A 24,489-nucleotide genomic window follows, 5' to 3' on the forward strand; every position below is an offset into this window, starting at 1 on the left:
CAACTAATAAGTGACAGAGCCGGGATCTTGCAAGGTTCTGCCAAATTCAAAGCCCTATCTCTTTCCTGATTCATTTTTTAGTCTTCCCGCCAAGCCATCTTGTTTTGAGAGGCAGGTAGCATGTATTCAGTGTCCACTTTGAACAGCTAGTTGTGTAACAGAAACTTTCTCCAATCTTATTCAGTCTAATAGTTGTTTTATAATCATTCGAAAGTGTATTACCCATACAACTTTTGATTTTAATTTAAAGCGTGTAAAATACAGTCATTTGTCAAGTTTTTGATGTTGGTCTAAGTGACTTTGAGTTCACTGTTGGAGTTAGCTTGTCCTTCCTGAGTAATGTACACCCATAGTACATCTTCCACAATTTAAAGTTTGTTTCTTTAAAGCTAAACAAAAAATTTAAAAACCCTGCTAAAGCAATTTGAATATGGACTTCCACATTTGTAGTTTCTTTTCCATCCTTTTACAGTTGCTCACCCACACCTAATTTGACTGTGGTTGTTTAAGCTTTATCAAGGATGTCCAAAGCATTCAAATTTGCTTTCATAGATTAAAAAAAACTTACTTTTTGCATTGATTTGATTGGTTTGTATGATGTTTATTATGTAACTGAAATTGCAAATCCAGTGGTCATGTATAGGTTTGTGAACAAGCACAATTGATACTTATTAAGGATACATTTCAACTTAGGGGAACAGAAATGCCCAGGTGTACTAGGAGTACCACAGAGTAACCTACTAGCCACACATGCTTGGCATATCATGGGCATCAAGTTAGTAAATCCTCTTTGGAATTGAGACTGTCATTTAATCCAGCCATAGACTAAACTACATAGTTTAGTATGACATAGTTAGTAGACATAGTTAAGAGAGCAACTGCTATACTATGACGTTAACAATTTAATGCAATAGCTTTCTATACCAATCAGAGTCAGAAAATTCTTGATGAATACAGCTTTTGTGTTAGCTTGAAGGAAAACAGGAGTATTCACTTTACATTTTCCTGAGGCTGATACACATGTGATAGTGTTCTAGACTGTTCACACTGGTCACCCTTGGTTATTCCTCTTCAAAATGTGGCTCCTAGACCTGCTTACTTGGATTGGTGCAGAATATAGTGGTAATACCACAGTTAGGTTAACTTTCAGGGTAACTATCCCCTAATGTTGGCTTACTGAAATCATTTAATTCAAACCCTGGTCTTTTTCACATGCCTTCCCTGATCCCACATCATCCCATGCCGGATGGATATATCCCTCATCTGTTTGCCTATAAATTTTGTTTATAATCAGCAATACTAATCATGTCATATTATAGTTACTTGTCTCTTCCTGTGATGTGGGTTGAGAGCTATATATATATATTCTGATTGTATTAGTGCGCTGAGACTACTGTAATAAAATAGAGACTGGGTGGCCAAAACAACAGAAATTTGTTTCCTTCCAATTCTGGAGGCCCAAAGTTGAAGATGCAGTTTGTTGGCAGGTTTGGATTCTTCTGAGGTTTTGCTTCTGGGCTTGCAGGTCTTACTGTGTCTTCACATCCCTCCTCCATCTGTGTCCTAATCTCTTCATATAAGGACACCAGTCATATTGGATTAGGGCCCAGCCTCATGACCGCATTGTAATTTAATTACTTCTTTAAAGGCCCCATCTCCAAACTCAGTCATGTTCTTATGTTCTGGGGACTAGGAGTTCAACCTCCGGATTTTAGGGGGATATAGTCATACTGTAATACCAGTGGTGCCTTCCCTCCAAAATGACATTGTTATGTTAATACTGCCAGTTAATACTGGCAACAGATAAAGACAGTCGCTCTATTTTATCACCCATATTTCTTTATTTTGTTCTTCTGTATATAGCGAGACTTACTCAGTATTCTGCTAAAATCTTGAGTCATTTAGTTTTATAATACCACGCCCAGTTATTAGTAGCTATGGGCTGAGAATTGATGGTGTAAGTAGGAAGCATGTCCAATCTCTGGGGCTTGGCTGTCATTCCAATGTATGTTTCAGTTGCCTATGGGGGGCTCTCTTTGGTATTTCACTTATATGCAAAGAGGTGGGACTCTAAAGCCTTGGGAACTACCTAAACAGTAGTTGACTTGTTTGTTTGTTTTTTTCTTAGGGCAGTAGCTTGCATACTTCTAGAAACCGAGATCCTTCCCTGTAAAGATTCTCATTTGATAGCTCTAAATGAAGTTCAGGAGTTTTCTTTTTTTTTTAGATAGCATGCCAGCTGATTCGGGTGCTGGGAGCTCTCTTACTACACATTGAGAAGTTAGTCATAGAGAGATGAACATAGGTGTTACATTCATGCCTGACCAAATCTTGCACTTGCCGAGTGTATTACGTGATTGTAACCTCACGGGGAGGACATCCCTTCACTGTTGGTATTTCTCCTTCAGGTCATCATCCCTCAGAAGAATGGTTAGAAGGTTACTACTGCTCCAGAAAATAACGTAGAGGGGGAAAATCTCTGCCTCCCATGTTTGCTGAGTGACTGGTATCACCACACACATAGGGAACCACGTGGGCCATGTTGCCAAAAGACAGGAGTAGCACCAAGCTAAAGCACCACGAGACAAGAAATGAGAACTACAGGATGAAGGTAAGAACAGTGAGCCGGGCCAGGATGAGGGAGGTAAAGAACCCTCTTCGAGGGGCGTTCCTGCTAGCAGTGTAAGATGCCAAGGGTCAGCCCGTGTGCCATTCTACATCACTCTTGGAGGGATTCTGTGAAAATACCACCTTCAGAAGATTGCCTTGACAGTGCCTGGCCGACCCTTCAGGCGTGGCTTCCTTGGGGAGGAGTCTCAGTGGACATTTGACCTCTGCTGTCCACATGACCGGAGTCAGAATTTTCTCTTTGAATATTATCCATTAATTGTTTCTGTCTTTGTGCTAATGAGCCAGGCGGGTTAATTGTCCCTCAAACACAATTCTTGGTGATTTTTTTTTTGTCTCAACAGTCTGTGTAATATTTTAAATGGTATTACTTCCAAAACAGTAATTCTTTTCTTTTTTTTTGTATCATTAATATACAATTACATGAGCAACACGGTGATTACTAGATTCCCCCATCATCAAGTCCCCACCGCATACCCCATTACAGTCACTGTTCATCAGCATAGTAAGATGCTGTAGAGTCACTACTTGTCTTCTCTGTGTTATACCACCTTCCCTTGCCCCCCCTACATTGTGTGTGCTAGTCGTAATGCCCCTTATTCCAAAGAAGTAATTCTTACCATTTTTATTAAAATGCAACAGCAATACATTTTAAATTATTTCAAAATAAATGGTTCAGTGGCAGTGAATTTTTTCCTGATACTTGTGTATATAGTCAGGTTTGTGAGCACTTTCTCTTAACAGTTTGTCATTCTCATTTGTAACAAGTCTGTGGGCAGTAATTGGAGTGGTGGGTTTTCATTTATATTCTGAAAAAGAAACTGTGTGTTTGACATGAGCCAGAGGGAGAAAAGGCCTTCCTGTTGGGGCTGAGGCAGATGAACAGGACAGGGAGGCTGGTGACAAAGGCAGTGAGGAAGGTCTGAATGACCTAAAGCAGTTCAGTTAACTGGTGGCCAGTATAGAGGAATTTGAATTTAAGGAAAGCCCTGGGGTAGCGGTGGTTGGATTTCTTTTATGAACTTGAAGAACCTTCTCAATTTATAAATTCTCTTAGAAGTACTCTGAACCAGATTTAACTTGTGTGTCTTGTGAAGAATAAGCAGAGTGTAGGTATGATATTCGTGGACAGAGTAAAAGCTTCCAGGTTTACTCATTGATAGCACACAGATCATTAAAAATACCATATTCTGGCCTTGCCCACAGAGCCTATCCAAAAAAATACCTGATAAACAGAAGAAGGAAATGGCCATACAGAAGGCTTCCCATGAAGCCAAAAACCAGAAATTAGAAGGTAACTTCTTTGCTGTGTTTTAAAGCCCAAGAGACACATGAAGAATTTCGTATTGGCAAAAACTAAATCTCTGTTAGCCCCGATGATGAGCAAAGGGATTTTTGTTGCAGCTTGGGGTTGTAATATGCTAGAGTCTTCAGTAAACTTACAGCTTCATTCTTTCAGAACTTTTTGAGGATTTTCTCTCTTTTTTTAGCTTTTTGTATGGCAGTTGAGCCACCTGTAACTTTCAGATTATTGGAAACCTGAATTTCAAAAAACTGCTGCTGAACTAAAAACTAGTCTCTGAATTTTTTGCTAAAAATGATCTCCCAGTTGTTGGTGTCAGAATTGGCTTACCCAGGTAAATAGTGGTAAATTGAGAATATTGTTAAGAGTTTATCAGCCTGGCACTTATTATCCCTGGAGAATTTAGGGGTTCCAGTAGTTTTGTCTTTCATTGTGGGTTGCTAGACTTCTGTCTTGTCAGATCCTTTTTTTTTTTTTTTTACCAACTCTTCACCCTTCGGTAGGATTTTACCTCAGTCTTTTGCCATTCAAAATGAGTATAGTAGTCCCCCCCACCTTAAGGGGGAACTATATTCCAAGACCCCAGTGGATTCCCAAAACCATGGATGGTACTAAACTTTCCGTATACATACTATGTTTTTTTCTACACATTCATACCTATGATAAAGTTTATAAATTTGACACAGTAAGAGATTGATAACAACTTATGATAAAATAGAATGATTATACAACATACTGTAATAAAAGTTATAGAGTGTGATCTCCCTCAAAATTCTTACTGTACTGTACTCACCCGTCATCTTGTGGTGATGTAAGATCATAAAATGCCTACTGCTGAGATCAAGTGAGGTGATTGACATAGGCCCTGTGATGTAGCTTTCGGCTACTATTGGCCTTCTGACTACATCGGAAAGAGGACCATCTGATTCCAGACTGGAGTGGACCATGGGTAACAAACCGTGGAAAGCGTGATACTGCAGATAGGGGAGGACCGCTGTATTTATGTGGCTTATTTAGTAAATCCATTATATTAAACTTTGCTATCCCATTTTTTCCAACAAAAATGTTAAAAATAATTCCAAGATCTTCCCCTATGTTTACAGAAACATATTTTCACTATTTTCCAGTTATGGGCAATGTTATTTTCCTAGAATTATTTTAAACTAAGTCACAGATGTAATCAAAATCCCTAGTTCTGATGGCAAATACAGGTTCTGTCTGAATTCTGCTTTTTTGCCAAGTTGAATTTCTTCCTTTCCCACTTGCTTCTCATCAGAGACATATGTTTTGGGTCTGAGCATGCTTATTTAATAGTACTCAGAATTGCTTAGGTAAAAAACAAGAAGACAATAGTAAACATTTGTTGAGCACTCACTGTTCCAGGCATTGTTCTTAGTCCCTTGTTTTATATTAACTCCTTGAATCCAAAGAGTCCTCAGTGGTAATGATTGTCATTATCCCCATTTTTCAAAGGAGGGAATTGAGGCATAGAGATATTAAGTAGCGTGTGCAACATCACATGGTGAGAATGTGACAGAGCCAGGACTTGAGCCCAGCACTCTTGGCTCCAGAGCCTATGCCACAACTTTTGTTTCATTGCTCTTCTTAGAGTTTTTGTAAACTGTGTTTTGAAATATTGTTGCAATTACAGTAAATAAGAATTCCTTTTGCGTTACAACAGTTCTTACTGTAAATGCCCCTGGGTTTCCTAACACATTCCACAGTAGGAATAAGATTGTTGTTCTAATTCACAAATGTGATGGTTAAAACAAAAATTTTAAAACTTGATTTCAAGCTTCATGTTCTGTAGCTTGTGGTTAAATTTGGTCAGTTAAATAGAAAACTAATAAAGACTTGCACAGATGAATTTGCACTGACTGATTCTTTGCTTCAGAACAGGGTTTCTTGATTTTGGCATGATTGACATTTTAAGCTAGATAATTGTTTATTGGGGGGGGCTGGCCGGGTCACTGTAAGCCGTTAGCAACGTCCCTGGACTCTATCCACCAGATACTAGCACTCCCCCAGTGTGACAGCCAAAAATGCCTCCACTGGCAAGTTTGCCCCCAAATGAGAACCACTGATCTCAGTTACTTCGTGACATTGATATTACCAGTTGGTGGAGCCTTGGTTTAAATTGTAAATTTGGCAGCTGCTTTTGACTCAATGCTCATTTCTGCTCTTGTGTGATTGGCCAGCCAGAAACCTGTGTGTTTCTTCTTTTTTTCTGTATCTCTGAAGGCAATTTGGTTACGTGAATTTTAAATCTGCTGCTGATGAGGATAAAGCTGTGGAACTTAGTGGCATGAAGGTCCTTGGGTATGAAATTAAACTGAAGAAAACAAAAGGAAAGGAAACAAAGGTATGCAAACGAGGCGACTTGTTATAAATACCTGGGAATCTACTGGCTCTGGTTCAGGTGGGAATATCAATCCTTTTCTTATTCCAGGCAAGTACTCTTCAGTTCCCAACAAGTCACCTACTTCCACCACACAGACTACCCACCTTGCCCTCATTCCCTCCGACAGCTGCACAGCTCCCCTTCTCTGTCATCACCTTCTTTACTACCTTACTCTCTATTGTGTTCTACCTTACCTTCTCTGCATAACGTTCTTTTCAGGACTCATTCCCTGGCTACTTGTAACCCATCCATAGAATTGCAGCTTAAAGTCACTTCCTTTAAATTAGATCAGAAAAATGTTTCCTTTTCCCCAGACTAGGTTAAGTTTTCTTTAGTAGATGTTCTCATTTGGCCCTTTAATTTTTCCTTCCTGGCCCTTTACAACGGTTCCTAATTATGTGACTATTTGTTTACTAGCCTTCCCCCCAAGTAAGACCACCATTCCAAGAGTCAAGTATGTATTTTCATCGCCAGCACATAGCACAGACCCTTACCCAGACTCTGTGTTCAAGTATTTGTTAACTGAAAGACTGTATAGCGTTTCCAGTCTCCAACTCTGAGAATTGTTTTTTCTTAGTATTTTTTCTGCTTATGAGATCAACACTCAGACTAAAAATATTCTCTTGTGGATTATGTAGATAGAAATGCCAGAACACTCTTTTCAAGAGCCTGCCTGACAAAGTCACTCAGCATGAATTAAAGAAGTCTTTGAGGATGCTTTTCAAATCAGGTTGATGAGCAAGGACAGGATGAGTAAAAGGTACATTTTGTATCTTGTGCTGAAAGTGAATGTGTCCACTGGATTCAAACATAATAACAGAATTTCATTACACTCCCCCAAATAACTTATGCCTGATTTTAGAGAAGGAAACAGTATTATCCAGCCTTTCTACCAGCAGGCATGAAAAGATGAAGGGGACATCATAAGTGGACAGCCTAAAACTTATAGAAAACTGTAGTGGTGTCATAGAGAAATGCTTATACTTTTGTTGACAGAAGTGCAATCAGTGAAGTTTGTACAGAGATTAATTACTTAACAGCATCTATCAGTTACAGTTGCACATATCATTTTATCCTGCAGTTCCACTCCTAAGAATCAGTCCTACAGTTAAAAGTCAGTCATGGGTGAAATAATATTACAGAGTTGTTCAATGCAAAATTAGAATTGACCTGAATATCTATCAGTTGACCTGAATATCTATCAGTAGGAAACTGGTTAAAATTTTCTGGTACATGCAGAAGATTTTTTTTTATGCAGTTGTAAAATGAAATGAAACAGTATTTTGTGCAGTGATGGGAAATAATCTCTAATATGCATGATAAAGTATATTGGAGGACACACTATACACAAAAATTAACTCAAAGCGGATCAAAGACTTAAATGAAAGAACTAAAATAGAAAACTACAAAGGACACACAGGAGTAAATCTTTGTGATCTTGGGTTCGGGTATTGCACAAGCCACAAAAGAGAAGATGTAGAAGTTGGATTTTATCAAACCTGAAAATATTTGTACTAAAAAGGACACATCTAAAAGTCAAAAGAAATTCTACAGACTGGAGAAAATACTGCAAATCATGTATCTGATAAAAGACTTGTATTCAGAATATATAAAGAACTCTTATAACTCAATAATAGAAAGAAAACCCAATTAAAAAATGGGCAAAGGACTTAACTGGACAGGAAGAACAGCACCTAGAGAGGTAAGGGATGCTGGAGCTCTGGAAAGTGAGACTTGTCAGGGTTCCCTAGAGAGGGGCTAGTTCCCTAGCTTAGGGGTACTTGGCACTTTGAAGTACAATTTCTCCCTGTATCAGAAACGTGTAAGTCATCCTCATAATCAGATCAAGCTGATGAGTATTATCCTAGTTAACTGTGACCTTGATGTTGCAAAAGACATGGCCCTTGAGATACATCAGTTTAGATTCCTTTTTGGGTACCTTCTAGGATTCTGTTTGAACAAGCTTTTAAACTGTGGTTTCAGAAGTATGTATTTCATTCTCGTCATTTAATTCTCTTCAAGTAGATTTTTTTTGTTTTTTGGTATCATTAATCTACAATTACATGAGGAACATTATGTTTACTAGACTCTTCCCATCACCAAATCCCACCCACAAACCCCATTACAGTCACTGTCCATCAGCGTAGTAAGATGCTGTAGAGTCACTACTTGTCTTCTCTGTGTTGCACAGCCCTCCCCATGCCCCACCCCCACATTATACATGCTAATTGTAAGGCTCCCTTTCTTCCCCTACTCCTTACCCCTCCCTTCCCACCCATCCTCCCCAGTCCCTTTCCCTTTGGTAATTGTTAGTCCATTCATGGGTTCTGTGATTCTGCTGCTGTTTTGTTCCTTCAGTTTTTTCTTTGTTCTTTTTTTTTTTTTTTTTATTGAAGGATAGTTGACACACAGTATTACATTAGTTTCAGGTGTACAACACAGTGATTTAACATTTATATACATGATAATTCTAGGTACCAGCTATCACCATACCAAGTTGTTACAATATTTTGACTATATTCCTTATGCTATACATTACATCCTGGTTACTTATTTATTTTACAATTGGAAGTGTGTACTTTTTTTTTTTTGTGAGGGCATCTCTCATATTTATTGATCAAATGGTTGTTAACCACAATAAAATTCTGTATAGGGGGGTCAATGCTCAATGCACAATCATTAATCCACCCCAAGCCTAATGTTCGTCAGTCTCCAATCTTCTGAAGCATAACGAACAATTTCTTACATGGAAAACAAATTCTTACATAGTGAATAAGTTACATGGTGAACATTACAAGGGCAGTCATCACAGAGGCTTTTGGTTTTGATCATGTATTATGAACTATAAACAGTTCAAATTTGAATATTCATTTGATTTTTATACTTGATTTATATGTGGATACCACATTTCTCTTTTTATTATTATTATTTTTAATAAAATGCTGAAGTGGTAGGTAGATACAAGATAAAGGTAGAAAACATAGTTTAGTGTTGTAAGAGAGCAAATGTAGATGATCAGGTGTGTGCCTGTAGACTATGTGCTAATTCGAGCTAGACAAGGGCAACAAAACATCCACGGATGCAGAAGATTTCTCTCAGAACAGGGTCGGGGAGGTTCTAAGCCTCACCTCTGTTGATCCCCATTTTCTCACCTGATGGCCCCCCTGCGACTGTGCCTGTCTTAGGTTGTTCCTCCCTTGAGGAATCTTACCTGTCTCTGGCTAACCAGTCATCTTCCGGGGCCATACAGGGAAATGTTAAGTTGGTAAGTGAGAGAGAAGCCTTATTGTTTGAAAAGGTTAGCTTTTTACTTCTTTGCATATTTTATGCCCTGTGGCTTCTATGCCCAGCATTTGTCTTGAGGTGTCTTTACCACTTGGAAGAATTATGATACTCGGTAAATTCGATATGAGACACGAATTCTACTTAAGGGTTATAATTAGGAAGGAAGAAGAAAAGCTATAGAAGTAGCAGGTGGAAGAAAACCTGGGAAGACTGATTATTTCTTTGACATATCTTCTTGTAGAGTAACTTCAGCATGTATAGGTTTTAAACTACTAATTAAATTGTACACACACATTAACATAATAGGAGTACAGTTATGTAACCAGAGCATACCTGTAATTACCAGCCATCTCCAGTGAAACCAAGAAAACCAGTTAGGCACCTTAGGCATTTGTGAAAACTTATCTATGATATGGTGGATATTGTCCAACTGAACTTGAACAGTCTGAGAGAAATCAGACAAATTAAAACAACCCATTCCTGGGGACTGTTCACATCCCATATGTTCTTTTAACAGTAAATAGTCTGTAGTTGTAAGATTTTGGAGCACTACAATTTGCACTTCTCCTAATTCTTGGTTGAGTTCCAACAGTTTAGATCCTGTCAAATTTGTTGTTTTGCTGTATGCACAGGCCAGCTTAGATGTCTCCTTCTTCATTCCCATGGCAAGTCCAGGAACTGGTGGGATGAGTGCATCTACACCTGTAGCAGCGCGTGGATCTTTGTTGGGGTTTTTTGATGATCATCTTCTGGCATGAGTCTTCCTGAGAGTGCTGATGCTGGAAGTTCTTCATATCGTATCTTAGTTCATTTTCGGGGTAGCCAAATTAGGCTTTGATCCTTTGTATAAATGAACAGACCCTATGCCTACACTTTTATATGCCCTTTATATCATTGTGCAGAACTCATTGGAGGTCACCACACAGGAACTGCTTTTTTTTTTTTTTAATCATTAATCTACACTTACATGACAAATATTTTGTTTACTAGGCTCTCCCCTATACCAGGTCCCCCCTATATACCCCTTTACAGTCACTGTCCATCAGCGTAGCAAAATGTTGTAGAATCACTACTTGTCTTCTCTGTGTTGTACAGCCCTCCCCTTTTTCCCACCCCCCCATGCATGCTAATCTTAATACCCCCCTTTTTCTCCCCCTCCCTTATCCCTCCCTACCCACCCATCCTCCCCAGTCCCTTTCCCTTTGGTACCTTTTCTTTGTTCTTATACTCCACAGATGAGTGAAATCATTTGGTACTTGTCTTTCTCCGCTTGGCTTATTTCACTGAGCATAATACCCTCTAGCTCCATCCATGTTGTTGCAAATGGTAGGATTTGTTTTCCTCTTATGGCTGAATAATATTCCATTGTGTATATGTACCACATCTTCTTTATCCATTCATCTACTGATGGACACTTAGGTTGCTTCCATTTCTTGGCTGTTGTAAATAGTGCTGTGATAAACATAGGGGTGCATCTGTCTTTTTCAAACTGGGCTGCTCTATTCTTAGGGTAAATTCCTAGAAGTGGAATTCCTGGGTCAAACGGTATTTCTATTTTGAGCTTTTTGAGGAACCTTCAAGTAGAATTTTTGTCAGGTTTAAACCAAAGACCCCAAACCAGTGTCCTAATCTGCCTAATCTGATGAGTAGACCTGGTGGCTTATACAGTATTTACAGAAAGAAAATTGAGTTTATTATTAATATTTTTAAAAATAAGAAATTTCACACTAAAATCTGGATTTCCAGCTTCTTTTGTGACATCAGAAAACCTGACCGCTCTGGGCTGCTTTCCTATGTGTTGGCAGCCACCTGGGGAAGCAGCTGCTTCCTCTTAGCTGTGGCATTTGCTTGGTTTGCTGCAAGCCCTACCATTCTCAGAGTTCTCCCCAACTCTGAAGGAGTGAATATTACACTTAGATTTTGAAAAAATAGACTTAAAACTTTTTTCTTACAAAGTAGTATTTTTTCCTATTAGTAAACATGACATTTTGATATTTCTTATGCATTTGTCTCTTTCAAAGTGGGAAAATGAAAGTGAGAGCAAGAAAGCCACTTATTTCAAGAAAAATGAGAGCGAGCTTATTTCTTTTTGGAGGTAAAGAATGTTCCTACCTGTTTGAGATGCAAACAAAGTCTGTCTGTGTCAAAGGAATATAATCTAAGACACCATTAGGAAACAAACCATAGTAAGAACCATGATGGATATACAGAAAAGATGCATGATAAAAGACTTAACAAACTGAAAAAAGGACTGAAACTTCAACATGATTTGCTTTTGAATGGGAATAAAACAGTGATGTTTCTATGAAATGTAGTTATGTATTAAATGAGAAAATTCCCCAGTGAATCAAAACCTTTTACAGATGGTGAGTTTATAAAATAATGTCTGTTGAGTGCTGCAGAAATCATGTGCCCTGAACAGAGACAAGCATTTGCCAGTATATGACTGGTAATATGTTGCACAACATGTGGACAACATGACTGAGGACTTACAGGACAAGTTGCAAGAAAAAGCTAAATCATTTGTGGCTTTCTCTACTGCAGCTCTTGAAAGTGCTGATAAAAATGATGCTCCCCAGTTGACTGTATTTATTTGTGATGCTGATGAAACTTTTGATGTAACTGAAGAACCTTGGACATGGTACCCAAGACTGGCACAACCTCAGGAGATGATTGATTTAAATATGTTGAAAAAAGTCTTAAAAAATTTAATGTAGACTGGTTAAAATTAGCATCAGCACAGACAGTAATTCTGCGATGAATGGTGTTAAACACTTGTTATACACCTTAAATTTAAAGTGTCAGGGCTTTGCAAAGATGTAGAATTTAAGTCTGTGCACAGCACCATTCTCCAGAATCAATTTGTGCTAAAATGATAAAAAAAAAAAAAAAAAAGGCCCACACTGCCATTTTAGTCATGGACTTAGTAACAGCATACCCTGGGTACATCCCCATGGCTCGAACCACAGGAAGTTCAGTGCTCTGTTCAGTAAGTTGGGTGCACAGTTGAACTGTTGGAAAAAATTGACTTTTTCATGTCTTCTAAAGGAAAACCTGTGCCTCAGCTTAACTAGCATAGATTGGGTCAAAGACGTATTTAGCCTTTTTAGCTGACGAGATGGCTTACCTAAACATGTTGGAAATTTCTTTGCAAGGGCGTTTACAAGTGGTTACACAAATGTATGATTCAGTTTGCTCATTCCTGGAGAAATTGTGTCTTTGGGAAACTCATTCAGCAAGGAACAATGTGGCCCACTTTCCTACATTGAAAGTAGTTTCTGAAAATGAAAGTGATGGCCTGAACTGTATTCCAAAAATTAAAGAGTAGAAGATGGAATTCCAAATAAGGTTCTCTAATTTAAAACTTTATGAAAATGAACGAATATTTTTCATTTCACCTTTCTCAGTTAATAATGTGAATGGACAGCTACAAATGGAAATGATCAAGTTGCGGTGCAACACTTTACTGAAAACAAAATATGATCATGTTGGAATCCCAGAATTTTACAAATATCTTGGGAATGGTCACCCTCAGTATAAGAGCCATTGTGCAAAGATTCTGTCCATGTTTGGAAGCACCTATGTTTGTGAACAGCTATTTAATGTTATGAAACTGAATAAAAGTAAATCTGCTCCCAGTTAAGGATTCAAAGATGAGTTCTCTCCTGCATGTTGCCACACAAGATTCACAACTTGACGTTGACTGACACCTTGGGGCATAAGAAAGGAATGTCAGATTTTGGATTTCAGATCTGAGGAGTAATAAATTCAGAAACTTTGAATGATTATTTCTATTTCCAAATTATATTTTTTCAATGTTAAATTTAATGTACAATTTCTGGCATCAAATGTTTATACTCTGTAACATACAAAGTTTGGTTATACCCTGGCAGTTTATTTTTCCTATACTTGGCCTCTCTGGCCCTCAGAGTTAGAAACCTCTGCCCTGAAAGCAGCCACATGTTTCCTCAAGGCACTTGTGAACGAGGGAATCAGCTGCAGAAATGAAATGTTTGGATGCTTAGTGCAGCCGTGTCCCCAAGGATGTCAGACCTGCCACTGGGATCTGGGCAGAGCTGAGGTGGCATATAGTCAGTACTGCCTCTGGGCTTCTTTTTTGATGCTTCCATTTTGAATTTACACATTTCTTGCTAAATTTCAGCATTGTTGGTCAGTGTACAGAGAGCTGTGGCTGGCCCCTGAGCAATTCTGCCTCTTCCAGGCAGGGGTGGGCATCTCCCTGGCATCTGGGCCACCCCAAGGGGATGCAGGATGGGGTGTCAATATGTGGAAGAGCATTTTTCCAGGAAGAAGGCCCAAACTGCCATCAGAGTCTTAAAGAGATTGGTGACCCAAAAGATGTTTTTCCATTGTAAAACTGGGACAGGACTGCTCACTCTTGCAGAAACTGTGTCTTAAAAAATTAGTCTAATTTTGAAAGTGATTTATACTCATTGTAGACCATTTGGAAACTATAAAGCAATAGAGGGAAAACCTATAATCTCAACAACCAGAGGTAAACCCTATAAATATCTGGGCATGTTTTCTTTCTGTCTATTTTCTATGCATTATTTTATGTGGTTGAGTGCGTTATATATGGCCCATTGGTATTCCGCTCCCCTCACCCCTACCCCCCAATTAACAGTAAATCCTAACATCTCCTGGGTGACTGCTTTGGTATCACAGGAGCCATAGGGTTGATTTCCGGGTGTGAGATCCCTCTTGTGTTCTGCTGGGCTCTGAGAAGGCCAGAGAAAATCCCTGCTGTCCCGGGAAGGAGAGACAGCTGGGATCTGCTGACCGTCAGGACAGCCTCCCTGCAGAGGTCCTGGGACCCTGCTGAGTGTGAAGAGGCCCAGCTGGAAGAGCCACAGGAGAGCAAAGTGGAGTGTTGGGTGGCTTTAGGATGGGGCCGGATTCTAAATCCATGGCTCTGGTCTTGGCTGATGGGCCCCTCGGGTGCTCCCTGAAAGCCTTCCATTTCCCACGTAGCCTTATGCACATGATCCCCCGTTCTTCCCACAGGCCAGGTCAGATCAGCCACTCTGCGCATTCTCACTTGGTAACTTCACCTCAGAAATAATAGCCATTTGAGAAGACGCCCACCCTTCCCTTCCCACTGACACATGCCTGGGTCTGGATCAGCCTCCACCCTTCCTGTCCTAAGGCCCCTTGCCCCTGCCCCGGGCAGGTTCCTGCCCCTGTGCTCCATCTCTCTCCTGCCTCTTCAGGGCTTGCCTCTGACCTCTGTCTTCCAGGACTTTGGGGATTTTTATTTGTGCCCGTTCCTTCCACCAGTAAGTATTTAAACATGCCCCTGTCTCTGGTATATACCTTTTAATACATAATTAAAACAACGTTTTAAAATGAGGACATTCACTAGTTCAAAATTCAACCAGGTACATATTGAATCCCTACACACCCAGCTCCTTTGTATGGAAGTAACCGGTATTATTGGTTCTTGTGTTCTGTGTGCATGGACAGGAGTGATGTTTACATTCTTTTCCCACCTATTGTTTATACATTCCCCTGTACCTTGCTTTTTTCATTTAAAGCATCTTAAGGATCATCCCATATCAATAGCAAAGGCAGCTTTGTTTTTACAGTTTTAGTGTTGTATGGATGTGCAGGAATCTCTTTAACCAGTGTATTAGATTAGCTCCTGTAATAGATGGACCCTGAATTCTTCGTAGTCCAGTAGAATAAACGTTTACTTCTCACTCATGCCACAGTAGGCAGTGGGTGTTCCTGGTCAGCATCCCACCTAACTGTTTGTATCCAGAATGTTGTATCCTTCTCAGTGCATCATACCTGGAGGCACATGATGTCTGTTTGCCCCATTCCTGGTGATGCTGACTTTGATCATTTGGTTAAGATCACATCTATCACGTTTTTTCAGTATAAAATTACTTGCTTTTAAGTATCTTACAGAAAAGAACTTTGAGACTTTCTAAATATCCTGTTTTTATCCCATTTTCCCCACTAATTTTAGCATTTATTGCAGATTTTTTGCCTGAAACAATTACTGGGATATTTGCCAAGTGGTGGTTTTCAATTTTCCTCATTCTACATTTATTGGTTGAAATTCTACTATGAGGGAACATTTCCCTTCACCCTCATTTATTTATTTCTTCACTCATTCAAGTATGTATATGTAAGACCAGGGAAAGGAAATCCTGGGGCAAAATACCTCTAAATACTGAAATCAGTCAAAGGGATAAATAAGGTTTAAAATCCATTTATTGCTTACAAACTGCAGTCTGGGGCCGTTCCTCTCTTTCCTCCTCGAGCAGAGGCGAAACCGGCCCTCCCCTCCCCTCTCAGGTACAGATAAGCCCTCCATTGCCAAGGTAATTACCCATTGATATGGAGATGAACTTCTCTCCACGCCTGAGGAATGATGCAAATGCACTGAGGCCATACTTCTCTCCACCCCTGAGCTCCTGTTGATATGCAGATGTACTAAAGCCAGGTGAGATATTCTGGAAATATTACATTTTTACCCACAGTATATTGCTTCATACTCACAGGTTCTTATTTCATTCTATAGGTTCTTTTCTATGGGTTATAATCCATTGCTATATTATTTATTTTGTCTGTCAGATTATCCCCAGTTTGGCACAGGAGCCCATCAAGTTGTTTTCTGTGTCCATTAACATGTCCCCATATGTCCCTATTATTACTTGAGTCCTTTTTCACCTTCTGGCACCACAAGATGTTGGAGACTCATCTTGTACTTTCCCAGCCACAGCCCTGGAAATAGGCATTTCTCCAAGGAGTCTTGGCTCCTTTGACTGAAGAATGGCATTAAGACAGTGAGATCCGGTGGCCAGGAGGGGAGAGCTCAGCAGTACTGGGCACTGGGGTGCTCAGGCTCTATCTGTGGGGAGCGTATCCCAAGTTATTTCTGTATCTACATCTGTTTTGAAAACCGTAGCTCACACTGATGCCTCCAGTTCCAATCCAGCACCACAGTGTTTATTCTAGCCTACCCTCTTTCCTTATTTTTAACTCATTTTTCTGACAGAAATCTGGCTCTCATTAGTCACAATATATTTACTTAACTTGCTTAGTGCTAGAATACACATAAGTAGGTTCTGAATTTCAAACTCACACCTCTGTGGAAAATAAACCTACTGCTTCAAGTGCAATATTGTGCATTTTTTCCCTTAAATCTTAGAGTATGTAGACAAAATCCTCTTTCAAGTTACTCAGATGAGTGCCCTCTGGTATCCGTGTGCTGGTATGTCTCATTTGTAGTATGTTGGTTTCATTTGTTCTGGTTTATATTCCACTTTGGATTGTTCCCACTTCCCTCTTACCTAATTCCTTGTTCACTAGAACGTTTTTTTAACTATATGGAACATAGTAATGATTCTAAAAGTCAGAACTGTACAGATGCACTCAGAGGAGTGTCCCTTCCCCTGGGCCTCCCGCCCGTGCGCCCCACCGGCCCTACTGCCAACTGATCTCACTAGCTTCTGGCTCAGCCTCGCTGTGGTTTCTTTTTGCACCTGTTTCCTTGTTCCCCTTCATTACGTGAAAGGTAGCCTAGATCACTTTTGCACTTTGCTGTTTTTGAGACAGGGATCATGGGCTTAGACAGAATAGGGTGAGGGCTTCTGGAAAAAGCAAGGCAGGATATTGACAGTCAGAGCAATGTAACTACATGCAAGGAACCCCCCTACCAAAACTCTGTGTTAAACATTAAGCTCTAGAGTCATTCTTCAGCTAGATCAGATCACATGTTTTTATTATGCTGATCATTTGTAATTGTAAGATTCACTTTAGCATGCTAAAAGGCCTAGGCCTATGTGCTGTCTTTCCTCCTTCAGACCTGATGAGGCGATTTGCAAACTGGGCAACTGATTTAGCATGCAGACCCAGCTGTAAACCTCATAGTAAAAGGCAGAAAGGATTCCACCTTAAAGATAAGATTGCATTTTAACACCCAGGAAGTTAAGAAGTAAGATTCCTAACTTACTCTTTAGCAAACAATACCTCAGCCCACCTTGGGGGCTGGGAAGGTGGCCTTGTTTGATATGTTCCCAGACCAAGAGCTGGTATCTCAGGGAGAAATCATCAGAGCAGTAAGTTGCTTTTGTTAAGTTAATTCTAAATATTTAGGGACCACTTAACAAGTTCACACCCCTAAGCCTTTATCTAGTTCCCCCAAATCCTCAACTGCCTGTAGAACCCCTAGACAATGCGCCACTATGGGCTCTCTTATCCCCTCCTGATGCAAGCCAGGAGCTCTGTCCTCTCACTTTATCTATCAATAAACGCCTCTCCCTAGCTCTCCTACCTTTAAGTGTTTGCTAAGTTCATTCTTCAACTCCGCAAACAAGAACCCCAGCATCATTTTCACCTAGCAGTTTCTTGGAGATCTTGAGTAAACATTTTGAGGTCTCATATTGCGCTGTTGCTTGCTCACCAACAGTTCCCTGTCAGCACTTTCCTCTGTCAGTGTTTGTGAAGTTGTTGAGTAGGTTCTTGCCTCTTGCGCACGAGAGACAGGGTGGGATGTCCGAGGGAAGCGGAGGGTGGTCATCTGCCGTGTGCAAGACCCTTAGGAAGGGATGTGGAGAGACGTTAGGCAGGAGATCAGATGTCAGGCCAAGGCCTGCACTTGCTGCCCTAGTGAGCTGGTAGAGGATGGCCTGGGCAGGGGGGGTGCCAGGGTGAGAAGACAAGGACAGGAAGACTCCTCAGTGGTGTAGGGTGGGCCGGAACTAAGATGGTGGCAGAGGGGCTGGGGCCTGGCTGGGGAGGGTGACTTCTGGGTGTGGAGGGAAAGCAGATAAAGGGTCAGGGATGCCTCTCAGATTTTCACCTTGGTGGCCAAGGGAGAGAATAAAGGTTTGAGGGAACCTGAGGGGCTGATTGAGTTCCAGACTGAGGTTTTTGGAGGGCAGTGGTAAGGGGCGGTGCCATCACAGAGAGTGGTGCTTTGAACTATGGCTGGCATGGAATGCCAAAAACGAGGTTCCAAATGGTTATGGTATGATTTTAAGTCAAAGACCCAAAAGGCTACCTGCTGTATGACTCCATTTGTATGACATTCTGGAAAAGGTGAGAATGTAGAGACAGGGCATCAGTGTGTGGGGAGCTGGGATTGAGGGAGGGAAAGTGCAAGGGACACTTGGGTGGGATATTCTATCCAGATTATAGCATGACTATGTTTACTAAAACTCATTGAAATGTACACTTAAAAAGGGTGAGTTTTACTATATATGTAAATTACACCTCAGAAAGTGACTTTTTAAAAATGGGAGGGAAATCAGGGGATGCTGATGGCTGTGTGGCAGTGAGGAGAGAGTCCAGAGTAGAATGAGGGTCTCTGAGCCGAGACCTGAAACTGGAACAGAGAGGTCAAGTATCAAATACTGCTGGAGTCAAGTAAGGTGAATCTACAAGGTTTCCATTGGATGTAATTACCAGGAGGCCACTGATGACTTTGACCAGAGCAGGTTTTTTCCCCTCGTATAGGGACCTCACCTCCCTGTGTAGGATCCCTGTGCTCCCCACGTGGGGTCCTTGTTCTCCCCATGTGGGGTCCTCATTCTTTCCAGGCGTTGCCTCAGACAGTGAGCTACAGGAGTCAAGCATGGCCAGGAACCCCAGGAAAGCTGAGCAAACGCACAGCAAAGGGAAGGACCCGGCACATTTCAGGAAAATAGGATGGGGATCCTCCAGGTCATATGGATCCTCCGCCTATCACCATAATTCTGGGGCCTAGAGCAAAATGAAAATGCAGGGCTCCTGGCTTGCAAACCGACAAACCCTGCCCTGGCATCAGGTCAGCCAGAGGGAAGCCCCACCTACAGCAACTACAAACACAAAGCATAGAGGCTTACACCTGTGTGTTTGGCCCACTGGTTCTGGTGATGGAGACAGGCATAGCAGCTGGAAAGCAGGATACAGCTCTTTCCTCCCCCTAGGCATCAGCACCACTCCCCTGCAACCCCCGACATTGCTCCAGGGCTGAGCAGCTCCAGAGAGTAGAGCTTCTGGGCAATAGAGGGAGCCACATACAAATATGAAATGTCAGAGGAACCTAGTTGAAAGCAAAATCTCACCAACACCAGAAAAAGGATCAAGTGAGATGGAACTAATCAATCTTCCTGAAAGGTATTTCAAAATAAAAATCGTAAACATGCTCCTGGAGGTACAGAAAAATTTTCAAGAACATAGGAGTGAATTTAGGATGGAGATCCAATTGTTGAGGAACACAATGGAGGGTTTTAAAAGCAGGTTAGATACAGTGGAGGAGATGATAAATGAAATAGAAATTAGAGAAGAGGAATACAAAGGAGCTGAGGCAGAGAGAGAAAAAAGGATCTCTAGGAATGAAAGAATACTGAAGAACTGTGTGACCAATCTGAATGAAACAATATTCGCATTATAGGGGTACCAGAAGAAGATGAGAGAGAAAAAGGGATAGAAAGTATCTTTGAGGAGGTAATTGCTGAAAACTTCCCCAGTCTTGGGAAGGAGATAGTCTCTCAGGCCATGGAGGTGCACAGATCTCCCAATACAAGGGGACCCAAGGAAGATGACACCAAGACATATAGTAACTAAAATGCCAAAGATAAAGGATAAGGACAAATTATTAAAATCCAGAGAGAGAAAAAAGATCACATACAAAGGAAAACCCATCAGGCTATCATCAGACTTCTCAGCAGAAACCTTACAGGCCAGAAGGGAGTGGCATGATATATTTAATGCAATGAAGCAGAAGGGCCTCAAAGCAAGATTACTCTATCTGGCAAAATTATCATTTAAATTTGAAGGAGGGATTAAACAATTTGCAGATAAGCAAAGTTAAAAGAATTTATCTCCCACAAACTGTCTCTAGAGTGTATTTTGGAGGGACTGATATAGATGGAAGTGTTCCTAAGGTTAAATAGCTGTCACCAGAGGTAAAAAAACCACAGTAAAGAAAGTAGAACAATTAATTATTAAGCAAATGTAAAATTAAATCAACTATTCCCAAAGTCAGTCAAGGGATAGACAAAGAGTAAAAAATATGATACCTAATATATAAGGAATGGAGGAGGAAGAAAAAAGAGGGAAAAAAAAGAACCTTTAGGTTGTGTTTATAATAGCATACTAAGTGAGTTAAATTAGACTCTTAAATAGTAAGGAAGTTACCCTTGAACCTTTGGTAACCACGAATCTAAAGCTTGCAATGGCAATAAGTACATACCTATCAATAATTACCCTAAATGTAAATGGTCTGAATGCACCAATCAAAAGACACAGAGTCACTGAATGGATGTAAAAACAAGACCCAACTATATGCTGCTTACAAGAGACTCACTTCAAACCCAAAGACATACACAGACTAAAAGTGAAGGGATGGAAAAGGATATTTCATGCAACTAATAGGGAGAAAAAAGGAGGAATTACAGTACTTGTATCAGACAAAATAGAATTCAAAACAAAGAAAGTCACAAGAGACAAAGAAGGACATTACATAATGACAAAGGGGTCAGTCCAAAAAGAGGATATAACCATTATAAATATATATATGTACCCAACACAGGAGCACTGACATATGTGAAACAAATATTAACCGAATTAAAAGGGGAAATAGAAAACAATGCATTCATTCTAGGAGACTTCAACACTCCACTCACTCCAAAGGACAGATCAACCAGACAGAAAATAAGTAAAGAGACAGAGGCACTGAACAACACATTAGAACAGATGGACCTAACAGACATCTATAGAACTCTCCACCCAAAAGCAGCAGGATACACATTCTACTCAAGTTCACATGAAACATTTTCAAGAATAGATCATATTCTAGGCCACAAAAAGATCCTCAGTAAATTCAAAAAGATTGAAATTGTACCAACCAGCTTCTCAGACCACAAAGATATGAAACTAGAAATAAATTATGCAAAGGAAATGAAAAAGTTCATAAACACATGGAGGCTTCACAACATGCTCCTAAATAACCAATGGATCAACGACCAAATAAAAACAGAGATCAGGCAATATATGGAGACAAATGACAACAATAATTCAACCCTGCAAAATCTGTGGGATGCAGCAAAGGCTGTGCTAAGAAGGAGGTGTATTGCAATACAGGCCTATCTCAGGAAAGAAGAACAATCCCATATGAACAGTATAAACTAACAATTAATGAAGCTAGAAAAAGAAGAACAAATGAGTCCCAGAGTCAGTAGAAGGAGGGACATAATAAAGATTAGAGCATAAATAAATAAAATCAAGAAGAATAAAACAATAGAAAGAATCAATGAAGGCATGAACTGATTCTTTGAGAAAATAAACAAAATAGATAAACCCCTAGCCAGACTTATCAAGAAAAAAAGAGTCTATACTCATAAACAGAATGAAAATGAGAAAGGAAAAATCACTATGGACACCACAGAAATACAAAGAATTATGAGAGTGTACTATGAAAAATTATATGCTAACAAACTGTATAACCTAGAGAAATGGACAACTTTCTAGAAAAATACAACCTTCCAAGGCTGACCCAGAAAGAAACAGAAAATCTGAAAAGACTAATTACTAGGAATGAAATTGAATTGGTAATCTAAAACTACCTAAGGACAAAAACTCTAGACCAGATGGCTTCACCGCTGAATTTTATCAAACAATTAGTGAACACCTAATACCCATTTTCCTTAAAGTTTTCCAAAAAGTAGAAGAGGAAGGAATACTTCCAAACTCATTCTATGAGGCCAGCATCACCCTAATACCAAAACCAGGCAAAGACCCCACAAAAAAAGAAAATTACAGACCAATATCCCTGAAGAACATAGATGCAAAAATATTCAACAAAATATTAGCAAATCGAATTCAAAATACATCAAAAAGATCACCCATCATGATCAAGTAGGATTTATCCCAGCGATGCAAGAATGGTGCCACATTAAAAAATCCATCAACATCATCCACCACATCAACAAAAAGAAGGACAAAAACCACATGATCATCTCCATAGATGCTGAAAAAGCACTTGACAAAATTCAACACCCATACATGATAAAAACTCTCAACAAAATGGGTATAGAGAGTAAGTACCTCAACATAATAAAGGCCATATATGACAAACTCACAGCCAACATCATACTTAACATACTTAATGAGAAGCCGAAAGCCTTTCCTTTAAGATTGGGAGTAAGACAAGGATGCCCACTCCCTGCTTTTATTCAACATAGTTCTGGAGGTCCTCGTCACAGCAATCAGACAATACAAAGAAATAAAAGGCATCCAGATTGGTAAGGAAGAAGTCAAACTGTCCCTGTTTGCAGATGACATGATAATGTACATAAAAAACCAAAAAGAATCCACTCTAGAAATACTAGATCTAATATCTGAATTCAGCAAAGTTGCAGGATACAGAATTAATACACAGAAATCTGTTGCATTCCTATACTAACGATGAACTAGCAGAGAGAGAAATCAGGAAAACAGTTCCATTCGCAATTGCATCAAAAAGAATAAAATAGGAATAACCTAACAAAGGAATTGAAAGATCTATATTCTGAAAACTACAAGATACTCGTGAGAGAAATTAAAAAAGGTATCAATAAATGGAAACACATCCCATGCTCATGGATAGGAAGAATTAATATTGTTAAAATGGCCAACCTGCCTAAAGCAATCTACAGATTCAGTGCAATAGTTATCAAAATACCAACAGCATTCTTCAATGAACTAGAGAAAATAGTTCTAAAATTCATATGGAACCACAAAAGACCCTGAATAGTCAAAGCAATCCTAAGAAGGAAGAATAAAGCTGGAGCGTTTATGCTCCCCGACTTCAAGTTCTACTACAAAGGCACAGCAATCAAGACACTTTGGTACTGGCACAAGAACAGACCTATCGATCCATGGAACAGAATAGAGAGCCCAGATATAAACCTAAGCATATATGGTCAATTAATATATGATAAAGGAGCCATGGACATGCAATGGGGAAATGACAGCCTCTTCAATAACTGGTGTTGGCAAAACTGGACAGCTACATGCAAGAGAATGAAACTGGATTATTGTCTAACCCCATACACAAAAGTAAACTCAAAATGGATCAAAGACCTGCATGTAAGTCATGAAACCATAAAACTCTTAGAAGACAACATAGGGAAAAATCTCTTGAATGTAAACATGAGCAACTTTTTTCTGAATGCATCTCCTTGAACAAGGGAAACAAAAGCAAAAATGAACACGTGGGACTACATCAAACTAAAAAGCTTCTGTACAGCAAAGAACACTATCAACAAAACAAAAAGGCTTCCTACAGTATGGGAGAATATATTTGTAAATGACATATCTGACAAGGGGTTAACATCCAAAATATATGAAGAACTCACACGCCTCAACAACCAAAAAGCAAATAACCCAATTAAAAAATGGGTGGAGTATATGAACAGACAATTCTCCAAAGAAGAAATTCAGATGGCCAACAGGCACATGAAAAGATGCTCCACATCACTAATCATCGGGGAAATGCAAATTAAAACCACAATGAGATATCACCTCACACCAGTTAGGATGGCCAACATCGAAAAGACTAAGAACAACAAATGCTGGCAAGGATGCAGAGAAAGGGGAACCCTGCTACACTGCTGGTGGGAATGTAAGCTAGTTTAACTATTGTGGAAAGCAATATGGAGGTTCTTCAAAAAACTAAAAATAGAAATACCATTCGACCTGAGAATTCCACTCCTAGGCATTTACCCAAAGAATGTAATTTCTTAGATTCAAAAAGATATGTGCAGCACTATGTTTATTGCAGCACTGGTTACAATAGCCAAGATATGGAAGCAACCTAAGTGTCCATCAGTAGATGAATGGATAAAGAGGTGGTACATATATACAATGGAATACT

At 39.8% G+C, this 24,489-nt stretch overlaps 1 long non-coding RNA gene across 6 annotated transcripts in view; it reads left to right on the top strand.

Moving 5' to 3' along the window:
* Nucleotides 1-24,489, top strand: part of LOC108389741 (uncharacterized) — a 32,599-nt gene that overhangs the window by 1,550 nt on the left and 6,560 nt on the right. For 2 of the 6 annotated variants that reach the window (XR_012123464.1, XR_012123466.1), the window contains exons 2-3: nt 2,409-2,611; nt 6,173-6,293. This is a non-coding gene — a long non-coding RNA (uncharacterized lncRNA). The other 4 variants (XR_005055753.2, XR_012123465.1, XR_005055752.2 and 1 more) reach the window with 4 other exon arrangements.

The sequence above is a fragment of the Manis javanica genome, chromosome 12 (assembly GCF_040802235.1).
Source record: "Manis javanica isolate MJ-LG chromosome 12, MJ_LKY, whole genome shotgun sequence".
NCBI lineage: Eukaryota > Metazoa > Chordata > Mammalia > Pholidota > Manidae > Manis > Manis javanica.